The 16,394-nt window shown below is 41.5% G+C and overlaps 1 protein-coding gene across 1 annotated transcript in view; it reads right to left on the bottom strand.

Annotated features, from left to right (window-relative positions):
* The window catches only part of LOC124725978 (leucine-rich repeat and death domain-containing protein 1), a 222,797-nt gene that overhangs the window by 125,908 nt on the left and 80,495 nt on the right, over positions 1 to 16,394 (bottom strand). The window lies entirely within an intron of this gene.

Below are 16,394 nucleotides of genomic sequence, written 5' to 3'. Positions count from 1 at the left end.
GCATACCTTAACTTCTATGAGCACTTTTCATCTTCGTTACCGTGCAACACGTTTCTTCTACTGCAAGCTCTTTGCTTTTACGAACGACCTACAGAATGCGATAAACAAATGAGGACACATTGCTCTGTTATTGTCTATGGATATGCGGTAAACATCTGTTATTGTTGTTATTGTATACCGTATTGATAGTTCTGGGTAGTTCTAATGGAATCAATTTGTGTTTTAATACATTTGTGAAACACTTTGCGTACTTTAGATTGTAGATTCATATTTCCGTTTACGAGCATAAAAGTGCAGCTACACGAGCCTTTTTTCTGTTCAATTTTCCCCATGCATTTAAATTTCCAATACAGCAACTACGCATGCGCATTTACAATCTCCTCGAAATGGAGGGCGTGCATAAAAGCGTATTGCTTCCCGATTTCTGTGGGTATCTTTTGCACTTGCTTGCAGACGACACACGAAAGACAGCTGGGGCCCATTTGTGACTCGTCGTGTAATGTGTTGGGGCTATGCTTTAAGGTGATTTAGGTGAAACAATGTCTTTTGACTTCAAAGAAAGAGCGCTGAAATTTATAGCTGATTAGAGGCAAAGAGAAGTCGTATGGAATTCCACTTCTAGAGATATGTAGAAAAAAAAATTCAGTCGAACGTCAAGTATTACATAAAAAGTCTTAAATGATATCATTGTAAAGAATAAGATAAGTTGTGAAATAGGAAAACAGAGAGGAAGAAGCCTATTAATATATGAAAAGTGCATATGGAAACTGTGGACGAATATTCGTGTTTAGGCGACTTAGTAGAACAACATTTGGGAAGACTGACATATGAACAAAAGAAAAGATGGATAATTGTAGTTCCTCAACAAAATACAAAAAATTGAAACTAAGGAGATTGATGATGCAAAAAATACACAATTGTAAAACACTACCTCCGTACCAGTGAATTCTGCAATCTATGGTATGACTGATTTTGTAGAGTACGAGGATTTCACTCTAGATATTATGTGTTTTGATTGAGTTTGCGTAAACAACTTTTGATAACAAAAATGCAAATGACGTACTGAAAGTCTACTGGTCTTCCAGAACGACCAATAACCTATCTTGTTTTCTCGAACACTCACGGAAATGCTTTATACTGAAATGTGAAATAAATATCTCAAACGGATTTATAAGTTGCCAGCTATGGACACGTTATTGTTCAGAAAATCTGAAATCTCGGTGTGACCCTCTGAAATTTGCAAACCAGCACTTTGTATTTCTCATACCTATGTTATTTAGAGACTGATTTACTCATAATCGTATTTTTTTCTTTTGCTGTCGCCTGTCACACTGCTTGAATAACGAGACAACATGTGGAACAACGAGCGTACGTACGTGCTTTCTATCTTATAATTTTTGTAGATGTGCTTTTGTTCCCGTGCATTAGCGTTGCGCATGAGGAAAGAAGCACCGTGTGGACACACTGCGACGGAAGCCTATTTCCACATGGGAAATGGCAAACATGATCTTTAGCGATGTCTCACAAGTGCAGGTCGTGTGTATTAGCAAGCACATTACATTACAAGCTCTGCTGACGATAAATGAATCACGTCATTCTCACCGTTTTTCTGCAACTTCGCTACTGTTGCAAGCCTTTTCCTCAAATTTTTGTTTAGTGGTCCATAAAGTAATTTCTGTTCCCTCTTGAATCCTTCTTTTACCATTGCAATTCTTTTCCTAATTTCTGTTGAGAAAGATGAAAGAAGATTGGAGGAACTAGAGATGTATTATGGGGAAGAATGGAGAAAGTGAGATGGGAAGACCGAGTAAGGAATGAAGAAGTATTAAGAAGAGTTGGGGAAGAAAGAAACATGCTGAAAGTCATCAGAAAGAGAAAACGGAACTGGATTGGACAATGTCTGAGGAGGGACTGTTTACTGAAGGAAGGAATAGAAGCCGGCCGCAGTGGCCGAGCAGTTCTAGGCGCTTCAGTCCTGAACCGCGCGACTGCTACGGTCGCAGGTTCGAATCCTGCCTCGGGCATGGATGTGTATGATGTCCTTCGGTTAGTTAGGTTTAAGTAGTTCTAAGTTCTAGGGGATTGATGACCTAAGATGTTAAGTCCCATAGTTCTCAGAGCCATTTTTGAAGGAATAGAAGGAATGGTGGAGGGAAAAAGGGGAAGACGAAAAAGAAGATATCAAATGTTGGAAAACATCAAAGGAGACAAATATTCAGAAATGAAAAGACTGGCTATGGACAGACAAAAGTGGAAGAGGCTTAACCCATGATAAGCAAGACCTGTCTTAAAGCGCAAGTACAGAAGTTAACACGATTCTCATAATCCTTTCCATGCAGCTCTTGATGGAGAGAGATGTGTTAGAGATAGAACCTATGTCGATGAAGAATGTGTAGGACACTTGCCTGACTGATACCACTTCCTCGTGCGATTGTGCTAGAGCTAACGTGCAGATCTACTGCAACAAATGCAAGAATTATTTGTGTCCTCTTCTGTCGTCACTTGTTTCCCTGGGAGTGTCAGACACTAACTGACTAGCAAGTTGCAATGCACTCAAGGAAGCAAGCACACTGTAAGCAAACATAATAACATTGTACTAGCAACTATTCAAGTTGAATGGCACAAATGTCGATGTGTAAACTTTTCAAAATACGATATCTCGCAAACGACTCGCACTAGAATCATGCAACGAACACCGCTGTCATTCTAATTTACCTTCGTTTAGTTTTTTAATGTTAATAGGCACTGTTATATTTAAATATTATATATTTGCACAAGAAGTACACTTTCTAAGCATTATTACAACCTTTTTATTTGCTAACAGTACTAGCCCCTGACTACCAATTCATTCTGTAAAAACCGCACATCAATAGCACTTCCCATTTCCGCAATATTTGCGGTGCAAGTTTTAGGTGATTCGCCGTGTATACGTCATAATATGAATAATTAAGAAACCTGTGTTAGTTGAACATTTCATATAACATGAATTCAGTACGTTTGTATCCTCCGAAGTTATTAGTGTTTTTTCACGCTCGATAGTATGGCACTGCAACGGCTCTAAAATTTTCAGGTGTGATATTCGCAGTCGGGCCACTGATACGGCGTTAACAACAAACAGCCGCATAATGTTACTGGCAACAGTCGCTGGACGTTCTTTTAGCGGCGTCATTTCAATCAGCTGAACGAGATGGTTTCGGTAGAATGAAGTCATGCGCGATCTGTATCATATGTGGGATAAGTGTGGCACTCTTCTTCCGGCAGCAAGATGGCTACTTTGCTGGCCATTTTCACAGTGGGGAGGACACTTCTCGGCCATGGCGGCACAGCACGTCTCTGCTCGCATACGGCCGGCCGTTGTGGCCAAGCGGTTAAAGGCGCTACAGTCTGGAACCCCGCGGCCGCTACGATCGCAGGTTCGAATCCTGCCTCGGGCATGGATGTATGTGATGTCCTTAGGTGAGTTCGGTTTAAGTAGTTCTAAGTTCTAGGGGACTGATGACCTTAGAAGTTAAGTCCCATACTGCTCAGAGCCATTTGAACCATTTTTTTGCTCGCATACGGGGGCTTCCGGCTGGACCAGGAGTCTTCTCCAATTGCAGGTAAGCTGTAACTTAGTGAGCAGGTAGTACTCAGGAACACAGGCCACAAATTTCATAGACATTTGATTGGGCGCAAATTTCACTGGGTGCAGTTTTCATATATGTGCAGTTTTCATATACCCGTTCACTTTATCGAGTAATACTACCTCTTTCGCCCTGATGGCGGTCGCGACGCGTTAATGGTATGGACACCACGAGACAATGAAAGCGTTGTGGAGCGATCGTCCTTTACGAGCGCTCTACTGCCGCCACATTTCATTGAGACTGGTCTGGCCAGCTACATCACTCATCAGGGAGGGAGAATCATACACGCATCTTCATGTTCGTGCAGTGTTTTTCAAACCATTCCGCTGGTGGAGTGGGCACAGAGGAGAATGCTCTCGATTCTTCAGATCAACGCTGAGACATATTTGGATAAATAGTGGAATCGTTAAACAAATCTGATTAGGAACACCCAAGAGCAAGAAATCCAAATTTTCAGATGGTCAAGTGCATCGTTCAATTTACCTGAAACTTTAAATCCTTCAAAGAGAGAAAAGATTGACATTAAAAATATTGTTACTGAAGGATTTTTTTTACTTTTAGGAAAGTGGAGAGAGATTTTGGGCATGGAACTTTTTTGTTATGTAATGTGGCTGAGATTACCGTATTAACCACTTATGTACAATTTCTGCTGTAATGATATCACTTTGTGCAATCTGAAACTCCTGTGTGTGAAGAAACAAAGGCACGTAACAGCCTTAAGTTAACGGCTGTTCTGAAACTAAGTCTTTGCTGTCAAGCTTTTCACGACAGTTTTACGTTGTCTTCCAGACAGCTTCGACAGAAGTAAGACGGCACAACGACACTTTTGAGGCGTGTGTCTTTATTTGTCAATTACGATATCAGACAGATCAGAATTCAGGGCAGCGAACACGTGAAATAAATTTTGCTTGCTACTGTTTGGTACAAGCATCAACTTTGAGATAGAGTGGTGTAAACTGTAGTTTGTGAAACAATCTCTCCGGTAACTAATGCTGTTAACCCTGCTACACTATTCGTCTTGTTAGTCTGAACAATTCATAACATCAGTTAAGATCGATTTTCTACACTAAATGTGATAAGAAAATATCTCATTATAAGCGTAACTAAAGGGAGCAACAGTTACTTTAACTGTCTTGAAGAGTATGCCTGCTGGAACGGAGCCAAGTTATAATTAGTAGTCTAATCCATACAGATACAGTACTGATAAAAGAAGATTTTCGCAGAAGAAGATGATACATTATTATTTGCAGTTGACGTTCATGAGACATAATTTCTGTGAGGGATACTGTCGTCCGAGAATAGCTTACGGCAAAAAATGACAGCTGCCAGTCCTCGTACATCATTGTTTGTGCAAGTAATTGTGGACTAATTACACTTAATTGAAAAAATATTCTTTTTTATCAGAGCTAGACTGAACGGTCTACTTAAGGCTGCGGTTAAGGAAAACAGCCGCGTCAAAACTTTATTTGCGTCGGTCTATGAAACTTCGCATCTTGAGAAATATGTCAGATAAGTAGGTCGGGAAGTTCCTATGTGTCGGTCTACCGACTGACTCTGTGGTGATTAAACGACAATATTCAATTCCCCTTCCTGTGGTCATAAAGACTAACAATACGAGCGATCGAGAAGTACGTGTTTATCAAAATTGCAGTTACGTGGTATCACCTTTTAACAGCCAGACAAGTCGAATTCACATCGCAAGAGATACTATTATTACCAGATTTTTCGTCAGAATATGGAAGAGGAAACAGGCCGATTGTTCAACATCGTTCATTGTAAATTGTAACTTTTAGACAGACTGGCTAAAATACTGATTAAAGTGAACCTTCGCTTGGATAAACACTTAGCTTCGGCGTACCACTCCTACTTTAGGGAGATGCATCCTCTCACTTTCTCTCGTTGCATACTAATACATGATGAAACATACACAACAATACAGGAAAAACTTAATCGTTATCGTCAACCACACAGTACACTTACATATTTGGCACGAACCCTCAAGACTGATTTAAAACGCATAACGGGCCAGGGCGAACCGAGATATCTATTTCTCTCTTATAACACCTAACTCATAATTCACTCGTCGGAGGGTGACAACTGCAAACGATTTCTGTTTAGACTTTGACAGTAAACGAATGCGTGATGCCATACTGGTTCAAAATTCGTAGCTGAGTGAACTGTTGAGTACTTCATGAAGAGCCCTCGGATTTCCAGCCCATTTGTACCGTTGAGATACCGCAACGTTTCAACTAGAGACTAACGGTGTACCGGGTGATCAAAAAGTCAGTGTAAATTTGAAAACTTAATAAACCACGGAATAATGTAGATAGAGAGGTAAAATTGACACACGTGATTGGAATGACATGAGGTTTTATTAGAACAAAAAAAAAAACAAGGTATTGCTAGACACGTGAAAGATCTCTTGCGCGCGTCGTTTGGTGATGATCGTGTGCTCAGCCGCCACTTTCGTCATGCTTGGCCTCCCAGGTCCCCAGACCTCAGTCCTAATCATCATCATTTCATCCCCATCGACGAGCAGGTCGCCAAAGTGGCGTCAAATCGAAAGACCTGCACCAGGCGAACGGTCTACCCGACGGGAGGCCCTAGCCACATATTTCCATTTTTTCCAGTCCATGCGATTATTGGCTTTGGGGTTACCTGAAGTCGCAAGTGTATCGTGGTCGACCGACATCTCTAGGGATGCTTAAAGACAACATCCGTCGCCAATGCCTCACCTTAACTGCGGACAAGCTTTACAGCGCTGTTCACAACATTATTCCTCGACTACAGCTATTGTTGACGAATGATGGTGGACATATTGAGCATTTCCTGTAAAGAACATCAGCTTTGCTTTGTCTTACTTTGTTATGTTAATTATTGCTATTCTGATCAGATGAAGCGCCATCCGTCCGACATTTTTTGAACGTTTCTAAATTTTTGGTTCTAATAAAAGCCCATGTCATTCCAAGCATGTGTGTCAATTTGTACCTCTCTATCTACATTATTCCGTGATGTATTCAGTTTTCTAATTTATACTCACTTTTTGATCACCCAGTAGATCTACATCTACATCTACATCTACATGCAAATCACATTTAAGTGTTTGGCAGAGGGTTCATCGAACCACCTTCACAATTCTCTATTATTCCAATCTCGTATAGCGCGCGGAAAGAACGAACACCTGCATCTTTTCGAACGAGCTCTGATTTACCTTATTGTATTATGATGATCGTTTCTGACTATGTAGGTCGGTCTCAACAAAATATTTTCGCATTCGGAGGAGCAAAGTTGGTGATCTGAATTTTGTGAGAAGATTCCGTCACAACAATAAACGCCTTTCTTTTAATGATGTCCAGCCAAATACTGTATCATTTCAGTGACACTCTCTCCCATATTTCGCGATAATACAAAACGTGTTGCTCTTCTTTGAACTTTTCGATGTACTCCGTCTGTCCTATCTGGTAATGATCCCTCAACGCGCAGCAGTATTCTAAAAGAGGAAGGACAATCGTAGTGTAGACAGTCTCCTTAGTAGCTCTGTTACATTTTCTATGTGTCCTGCCAATATAAACGCAGTCTTTGGTTAGCCTTCCCCACAACATTTTCTGTGTGTTCCTTCCAATTTAAGTTGTTCGTAATTGTAATACCTAGGTATTTAGTTGAATTTACGGCCTTTAGATTTTAATGATTTATCGTGTAACCGAAGTTTAACGAATTCCTTTTAGCAATCATGTGGATGATCTCACACATTTCATTATTTAGGGTCAACTGCCAATTTTTGCACCATTCAGATATCTTTTCTAAACGGTTCTGCAATTAGTTTTGATCTTCTGATGACTTTATTAGTCGATAAACGACAGCGTCATCTGTAAAAAAACTGAGACAGCTGGTCAGATTGTCTCCCAAATCGTTTATATAGATAAAGAACAGCAAACGGCCTGTAACACTACCTTGGGGAAAGCCAGAAATCACTTCTGTTTTACTCGATGACTTTCCGTCAATTACTATGAACTGTGACCTCTCTGACAGGAAGTGACAAATCCAGTCACATAACTGAGAAGACGTTCCACGCAATTTCACTACAAGCCGCTTGTGTGGTACAGTGTCAAAAGCCTTCCGGAAATCCAGAAATACGAAATCGATCTGAAATCCCTTGTCAATAGCACTCAACACTTCATGCGAATAAAGGGCTAGCTGCGTTTCACAAGAATGATGTTTTCTAAACCCATGTTGACTGTGTGTCAATAGACTGTTTTCTTCGAGGTAATTTTGTCCGCCCCCTGTAGCTGAGTGGTTCATGTTACACAAAAAAAAAAAAAAAAAAATAGGGCGGCCTTTACGTTGATTTTCTGGTTTCCAAATTGTTTTTGCTGTCTCGATCCTTTTCTTACCCCTAAGATAGTACAATTGTACGAATAAAGATTGTTTGTTTACCCTGCCTTCCTGTTCCCCCCCCCCCCCCCCCCCAAAAAAAGATAAAAAATCCGCTTGGAATACGAATTTTTCTTTTTTCTTTTCACATCTTATTTATGTATTTGTATAGATGTACGACATTAAAAAAAAGTTGCGTCTAAAAAAAAAAAAAAAAGCAGCCAGCGCGGCGGTCTGTCACGCCAAGGGGCCCCGGTTCGATTCCCGGCTCGGTCGAAAAAAAAAAGATAAAAAAAAAGTGGTCAGCGCGACATACTGTCAATCCAAAGGGCCCGGGTTCGATTCCCGGCTGGGTCGGAGATTTTTTCCGCTCAGGGACTGGGTGTTGTGTTGTCCTAATCATCATCATTTCATCCCCATCGACGCGCAAGTCGCCGAAGTGGCGTCAAATTGAAAGACTTGCACCAGGCGAACGGTCTACCCGACGAGAGGCCCTCGTCACACATTTCATTTTTTCGAGGTGATTCATAATGTTCGAACACAATATATATTCCAAAATCCTGCTGCATATCGGCGGTAACGATATGGGCCTGTAATTAAGTGGATTACTCCCACTACCTTTCTAAAATATTGGTGTGAGCTGTGCAAGTTTCGAGTCTTTGGGTACATATCTTTCGTCGAGCGAACGGTGGTATACGATTGTTAAGTATGGAGCTAATGCGTCAGCAAACTCTGAGAGGAACTGGTATACAGTCTGGACCAGAAGACTTGCTTTTATTATGTGATTTAAGTTGCTTCACTAGTCCGAGGATATTTACTTCTACGTTACTCATGTTGTCAGCTGTTCTTGATTCGAATTCTGGAATATTTACTTCGTCTTCTTTTGTGAAGGCATTTCGGAAGGCTGTGTTTAGTAACTCTGCTTTGGCAGCATTGTTTTCGATAGTATCTTCATTGCTATCCCGCAGAGAAGGCATTGATTGTTTGTTGCCACTAACATACTTCACATACGACCAGAATCTCTTTGGATTTTCTGCCAGGTTTAGAGGCAAAGTTTCGTTGTGGAAACTGTTATAAGCATTTCGCATTGAAGTCTGCGCTAAATTTCGAGCTTCTGTAAAAGATCGCCAATCTTGGGGATTTTGGGTCTGTTTACATTTGGCTTGTTTGTTTCGTTGAGTAACAAGGAGGATCAGCTCCGCCGTTTGTTAATTTGTTTGGTATAAATCTCTCAATTGCTGCCGATACTTATTCTTTGAATTCAAACCACATCTGGTCTACATTTATATTATTAATTTTTTAAGGAGTGCTGAATGTCTCTCAGGAAGGCGTCAAGTGAATTTTCATCTCTTTTTTTTTTTTATTTCGTTTGGTTTTGGAGGATTTGGGTGTTACAGTATTCAATCTCGCTACGACAACCCTGTGTTCACTAATCCCTGTATCCAACTGATGCTCGTTATTAACTGAGAATTATTTGTTGCTAAGACATCAAGTGTATTTTCACAACCGTTTACTATTCACGTAGGCTCATGAACTAATTGCTCGAAATAATTTTCAGAGAATACGTTTAGCACAATTTCGGACGATGTTTTATGCGTACCTCCGGAATTAAACATATATTTTCACCAACATATCGAGGGTAAATTAAAGTCACCACCAACCGTAATCGTATGAGTCGAGTACGTGTTTGAAATGAAACTCAAGTTTTCTTTGAACCTTTCAGCAACTGTATCATATGAATTGGGAGGTCGGTAAAAGGATCCAATTATTATTTTATTCCGGTTGCCAAGAATGGCCTCTGCGCATACTAAGTCATAGGAACTATCTACTTCAATTTCGCGATAAGATAAACTACTTCTAACAGCAACAAACACGCTACCGCCAACAGCGTTTAGCTTATCCTTTCGGAACACCATTAGGTTTTTCGCAAAAATTTCGGCTGGGCTTATATCGGCTTTAGCCAGCTTTCACTGCCTATAACGATTTGAGCGTCAGTAGAACTGACGTCAAACAAAAATAAGCAAGTTTTGTTTTCCAGCGAGTGATTATTCTGCGTGCAACCTGACACTCGGAGAGTTTTCTTTTGTAGGGACGCATTTATATGCGGAACATTCCAGGCATGATGACATGGAACACATATTTTCGTTTCCAAACCCACGGTTTGTCTAGCTGTTATATCAGAGTTAGGTAAAAGTAGAACGAAACACTAGACTCGTATTCTGGAGGGGTAGGACTCGTATTCTGGAGGGGTAGGACTTAAAACCCCGTTCGGACCCAATATTTTGACGTTTCAGTGGTTTCCCTAACCAATTTCAGGCGAATTCCGGTACGATTCCTTTCAAATTCCCGATTTCTTAGCCAACGTTGCCCACATGAGGAAGAATATCATCTGAAATAACCTCACGGTCAACAGATAGTTTGTCAAATTGGCTATTTTCTATTCACACCCACCAGGGTAGCCGTGCGTATTGAAGCGTCGCATCCGGGACGAGGAGGTGCGCCGGCCAGAGCTCGAATCCGTACGACGTATTAACGAAGAGGGTGCGCGTACCATCCAGCCTGGATGTGGTTTTCCACATCATCTGACTGGGTGGCGCCGCGCTGACACCCAATCCCCGCCTCAGTTACACGATTTATAAAACTTGCACATGCAGGCAGTTGGGTGCACACGTTCCATTCCGAGGGATAACGGGGTGGCGACAGGAAGGCCATCTGGCCACCCCTTAAATTAAGTGTGGCAAATTCGTTAACAACCAAGCCGCCCCTAAGTAGATGCGGGACAGAGGCACAAGAAAAAGAAAAAGAAGAAGCTCTTTCCTATTCACGGGTTTGTCAAACAAGCGCGCAGACAGACGTGTCAACAGAGTTTGTCAAATTAAACCTCAGATCTGAAGCAGCTGTCGTGAAATATCTTGGCATTAAGCTAGAATGGTTATCAATACAAACAATGCATTTCTTGCAGCGAAAAAGAAAACAAGACACTGTCCAGTGGATGCCTGAAACTGAGGGTCAAATATACTCAAATATACTAAATCTAATGAAAGTTTATTAAAGTACCACAACGGCGGGCATATACATCGTCTGTGGAAGAATGAGAGAATTTCGATTTTTATTTCATTGCACTCTCGTTTTTATGTTGTGCGTAGAATATTGATTTCCTTCTTTAGGTCTTTCTGCGCCGTATATGGCTTGGAAAAATGCAACACCTCAACAATTTTGGTAATTGCCAGTGCTCTTTTGTTTTTATTCATATATCTTTTGATTGCCCTTTCCACAGATATTGTGGAAACCCACGATGCAGTGAGAAAACTCATTCTTGCAAACCCTGCGCAGCGAGACAACACAATTTCTCTCAAACATGTCAAGTACAGTAAATGTTTGACAAAAACGACAAACATAGTTACAACGCCAAGTAATTTGACAAAATAATGAACTTTGTTAAACTGTTTGATCGTTTACAGCGACTTTTGGATTTGGAGCACAAGCACAGATGGAGGAAGAAATCGGCCGTATCCTTTTCAAAAGTGCCATCCCCATCTTCACGTTAACATTTTGAGGAAACTACGGGAAATTTAAATCTTGATGCCCGTAGGCGGATTTGAGCTACCACCCTCCCGAATACTAGTCCACTGTGTGAACTGTGTTACATCGCTTGGTGGCTATCACTACTTCGACAGTATTCTCTGAATGCCTTCGCTCTTATCCTTCATTTCGATGTGATGAAGGCTTCTGAACACTTCAAAACGGTCAGAGGGCTACGTACCCTCTGTTAAAAAAAAAAAGAGTTAATCGATCATTAACAAACTTAATCGGATGTCTTACGACGTCCGCCCCGAGCAGATACAACGAACAAAAGCGAACAAAACGAGATTTAAAAAAAAAAATAAAAGAAAAGTGTGCAAGTGCCGTACTACAGATCTGAAGTGTAGGTGTTCAAACCTCGATCGGTCCTTGGATTTTTTTTTGTCACTTTTCTCTTCTTCCACCCCTGGTAATCATGTCTACGAGAAAAGGATCAAGTTACAACGTGATTCGAAACTCACTATAAATTGTAGTTACCTTTGTCACTGGTCGCGTTAGTCAGCACAAAGATCAGAGGAGGGCACGGGCCCATGTCCAGTAAAATACTGCGGTGTTCAAACTAAGCTTCATGTTGACAGCTTTACCTTATTTATATGCGTCATTTTATAGTAATACATGCGTTCTCTTTTCGGATGAGCGACAACTATCCTACGATTTTCCTCAATGAATCAATGCTCTCTGTTCGCCCACCTTGCAACGAATGTCAACAAATTTCTCCAAAATTAACTGGCGTAAGCGAGTTCAACCTCAAGCTACTATTTTGACACTAAAATGCTTCTCCACTTACTTTCCTCCTGCTCAGTGTCCTATCTTGTATTTATCCCCTTCTCAAAGTGGACTAAACAGAAATTTTTCCTGGCTGTTGTTAATTTTCGAGGGAGGACGAAGGGAGGCGGGCAGAGGGAACCAGTTTCCTCCTGCGGGATTTGTTGTCGGTAGTAAGCCATCATCTGTTTGAGAGCAAAATTACTATTTCGCGTCGTCGATGTACTCCACAGTTTTTGCACCGAAAATCTTAAGCTGACAATATCTTAGTTGCGTAAGTAGGCTGTTTAGGTTTTTTATTGGGAACGCCACGTAGCGCTCTGTATGAAAATCACTAGCTGTGCAGTGTGCAGTCTGTGGCTGGTTTGCATTGTTGTTTGCTATTGTAGTGTTGGGCAGCTGGATGTTAACAGCGCGTAGCGTTGCGCAGTTGGAGGTGAGCCGCCAGCAGTGGTGGATTTGGGGAGTGAGATGGCGGAGTTTTGAGAGCGGATGATCTGGACAGAGACAGTAAATTTGTAAGACTGGATGTCATGAATTGATATATATATATATATATATATATATATATATATATATATATATATATAATGACTTTTGAACACTATTAAGATAAATACATTGTTTGTTCTCTATCAAAATCTTTCATTTGCTAACTATGCCTATCGGTAGTTAGTGCCTTCAGTAGTTTGAATCTTTTATTTAGCTGGCAGTAGTGGCGCTCGCTGTATTGCAGTAGTTGGAATAACGAAGATTTTTGTGAGGTAAGTGATTTGTGAAAGGTATAGGTTAATGTTAGTCAGGGCCATTCTTTTGTAGGGAGTAGTGAAAGTCAGATTGCGTTGTGCTGAAAATATTGTGTGTCAGTTTAGTGAATGCCTGAGTACGTTCAGTTTTGCTCAGTTGTTTGAAAATCAAATAACATAAGATTTTATCAGCACAGTAATTCATTAATTTTTCTAGGGGGACGTTACAGTTGTTAGTCTAAGTTCTATTCCTGGACACTCAGTTAATTGACACCGAATGGTGTCTTTATTCCGTAAGTCCAATGTTGTTGCTGGATGCTTCTGTACGACGTGATACCTTCTTATCTAAAGATGGAAAATTTCGAAAAACCGTTCATTCAGACTACATTGTGTATCATATTCGCAGCGAATTTATGTTGCTGATGTCCGTCATCTTGTTGAGGTTTTTGTAAAATTTGCATTCTGAAAGCAAACAGACCAAGTATTTTGTATAATTCACTATTGTACTAAACACATCAACGGCTATTGTACATACTGTGCGAAATTCAAAATGACTTGTCCCGATTAGGCCAGTGTTATAAGACCTATCATGTGTTGCTATTTTCCATGCAAAGCTCATGTCTCAGTTCCATGTCCTTTCAGACTACTGTAGCAGTGCGTTACGGTAACTTGTACATTAAAAATTCAACCAGTAATGGAATATGTATCAAAACTTTGATTTAGTTAGCCGTGTAATAGAAGTGAATGAACATAATAGAAAACAACAAACGAGGAGCCCAGGCCACAGCTTTCGTCGCGTGAAACAATATTTATGCCAGCACTATCGTGATTTATTTCTGTATACCATTGTTGAGTACTTTCATAAACCGTATCTGATTAAAAAGCTAATGTGAACTTCTTTTCGATGTGGTTATAGCAATCTATTGCCGAATAAAATTACTAATCATTTTGACGAAAAGTGCCTGCGAAAAAGGTTCTGATTCTGTCGGTAGCAAACCCCTTTGATATACACTAGGACCATCAAACAGAAACGAACCGGAAGCTGTAAAATTAAAACCGGTGAAGGATCGTAATGCCGTTGCCTACGGAAGAAGGTGAGGTCCCCACAAGAGCGCTGAGGCCCCAGTCTCGCCGCTAAAGGGGCATGGGCGCACTCCCACGTGACGACAAAGCGAGCATCTGCGCGTTGACCGCACTCGGTACGGCTGAAAACGGAGAAATGAAGGCTTAGAAAGAAGAAAAAGGGGCTGTACCTTGTTTCCTTGTTGCGGAAGGAGGGATCACATTCATTACACCAAGTGAAAATGTTGTTTCATACATTGTATCCACCACGTAATTTAATTACAGAACTACCCTGTGTCCTTAATTCTAACCTGCAGCTATAACTCTTAGTTATCTGTCGTTGTTACGGGATTGTTTAAAGGCTAACTTCTGAATTGACACCATTTCTCTGCTCAGTACTCTACATTCACTACAGTCCTTGACATATTTTCTGTACGAACACTGAAATCAATTCTCCACTGTGTTATTATCAAACAGTGCTCTTTGTGCATTTTCTTAGTTCGTTCCTTAGTGCCATTGTAGAAGCGACCTTTGAAGTTCTGGTGGGTCATTTACCCATTAACTACGGAGCTTGTGGCACCGTATGTGTACTCGTATCACGTAGTGGCGATCCCCATTTCATCGTAGATTCTGCCTAGTGCAGGCGTTGCCAGACGGTGGTACGCGGCTTAGTGGTTGTACGGAAGGACATTTCAGATGGTACACGTTGGTCGGATTGTACCCTGCCCATCCCTCCCCTCGTTAGCTGTTGCTGCCTTGGCCGGGAATGATTCATCTGTTTTGATGTTGGTGATATTTTGATCGGGTCTTTTCGGTGGTTATTCGAAAGTTTTCGTGCCGCTTTGTGACTGCTGCTAACTTCCGCAGTATACCAATGAGTGGCTCTGGAGTAGTCATGAAGTAGTGAAAGGTTTACTGTTTATATTGTTGCTTTGTTGGGCGTTACGTCAAATGGCATAGTGATACGAAGGGAGCCTCTGTTTGAAACCGACTCGGTGGTTATTCGAAAGTTTTCTTGCCGCTTTGCGACTGCTGCAACTGTCGCAATACACCAGTGAGTGATTCTGGAGTAGTAATTAAGTAATGAACGGTTTACTGTTGTTATTGTTGCTTTGTTGGGCGTTAAGTTAAAGGGCATCGTGATACGAAGACAGCCTGCGTCTGGAACTGGTGTGTGCATATTACAACGAGAAGATTCTTGGCTATTATAATTCTGATGAGAAGTTTAATTTGATTGGTGTCATATACGTAGTTGCGTTTTCGTTAACCATGAAGAGATTTTTAAGCTTCTGCGAAACCTTATTACTTGTGAGTGTCACATTCATACTACACTACTGGCCACTAAAATTCCTACACCAAGAACAAATGCAGATGATAAACGGGTATTCATTGGACATATATATTATACTAGAACTGACATGTGATTACATTTTCACGCAATTTGGGTGCATACATCCTGAGAAATCAATACCCAGAACAACCACCTCCGGCCGTAATAACGGCCCTGATACGCCTGGGCATTGAGTCAAACAGAGCTTGCATGCCGTGCACAGGTACTGCTGCCCATGCAGCTTCAACACGATACCACAGTTCATCAAGAGTAGTCACTGGCGTATTGTGACGAGCCAGTTGCTCGGCCACCATTGACCAGACTTTTCAATTGGTGAGAGATCTGGAGAATGTGCTGGCTAGGGCAGCAGTCGAACATTTTCTGTATCCAGAAAGGCCCGTACAGGACCTGCAACATGCGGTCGTGCATTATCCTGCTGAAATGTAGGGTTTCGCAGGGATCGAATGAAGGGTAGAGCCACGGGTCGTAACACATCTGAAATGTAACGTCCACTCTTCAAAGTGCCGTCAATGCGAACAAGAGGTGACCGAGACGTGTAACCAATGGCACCCCATACCATCACGCCGGGTGATACGCCAGTTTGGCGATGACGAATACACGCATCCAATGTGCGTTCACCGCGATGTCGCCAAAAACGGATGTGACCATCATGATGCTGTAAACACAACCTGGATTCATCCGAAAAAATGACGTTTTGCCATTCGTGCACCCAGGTTCGTCGTTAAGTACACCATCGCAGGCGCTCCTGTCTGTGATGCAGCGTCAAGGGTAACCGCAGCCATGGTCTCCGAGCTGATAGTCCACACTCTTGCAAACGTCGTCGAACTGTTCGTGCAGATGGTTGTTGTCTTACAAACGTCCCCATCTGTTGACTCAGGGATCGAGACGTGGCTG

Source organism: Schistocerca piceifrons, chromosome 1 (genome assembly GCF_021461385.2).
Source record: "Schistocerca piceifrons isolate TAMUIC-IGC-003096 chromosome 1, iqSchPice1.1, whole genome shotgun sequence".
Lineage (NCBI taxonomy): Eukaryota > Metazoa > Arthropoda > Insecta > Orthoptera > Acrididae > Schistocerca > Schistocerca piceifrons.
Note: the sequence above shows the minus strand (reverse complement) of the source record. Positions and strands in the feature narration are given on the sequence as shown.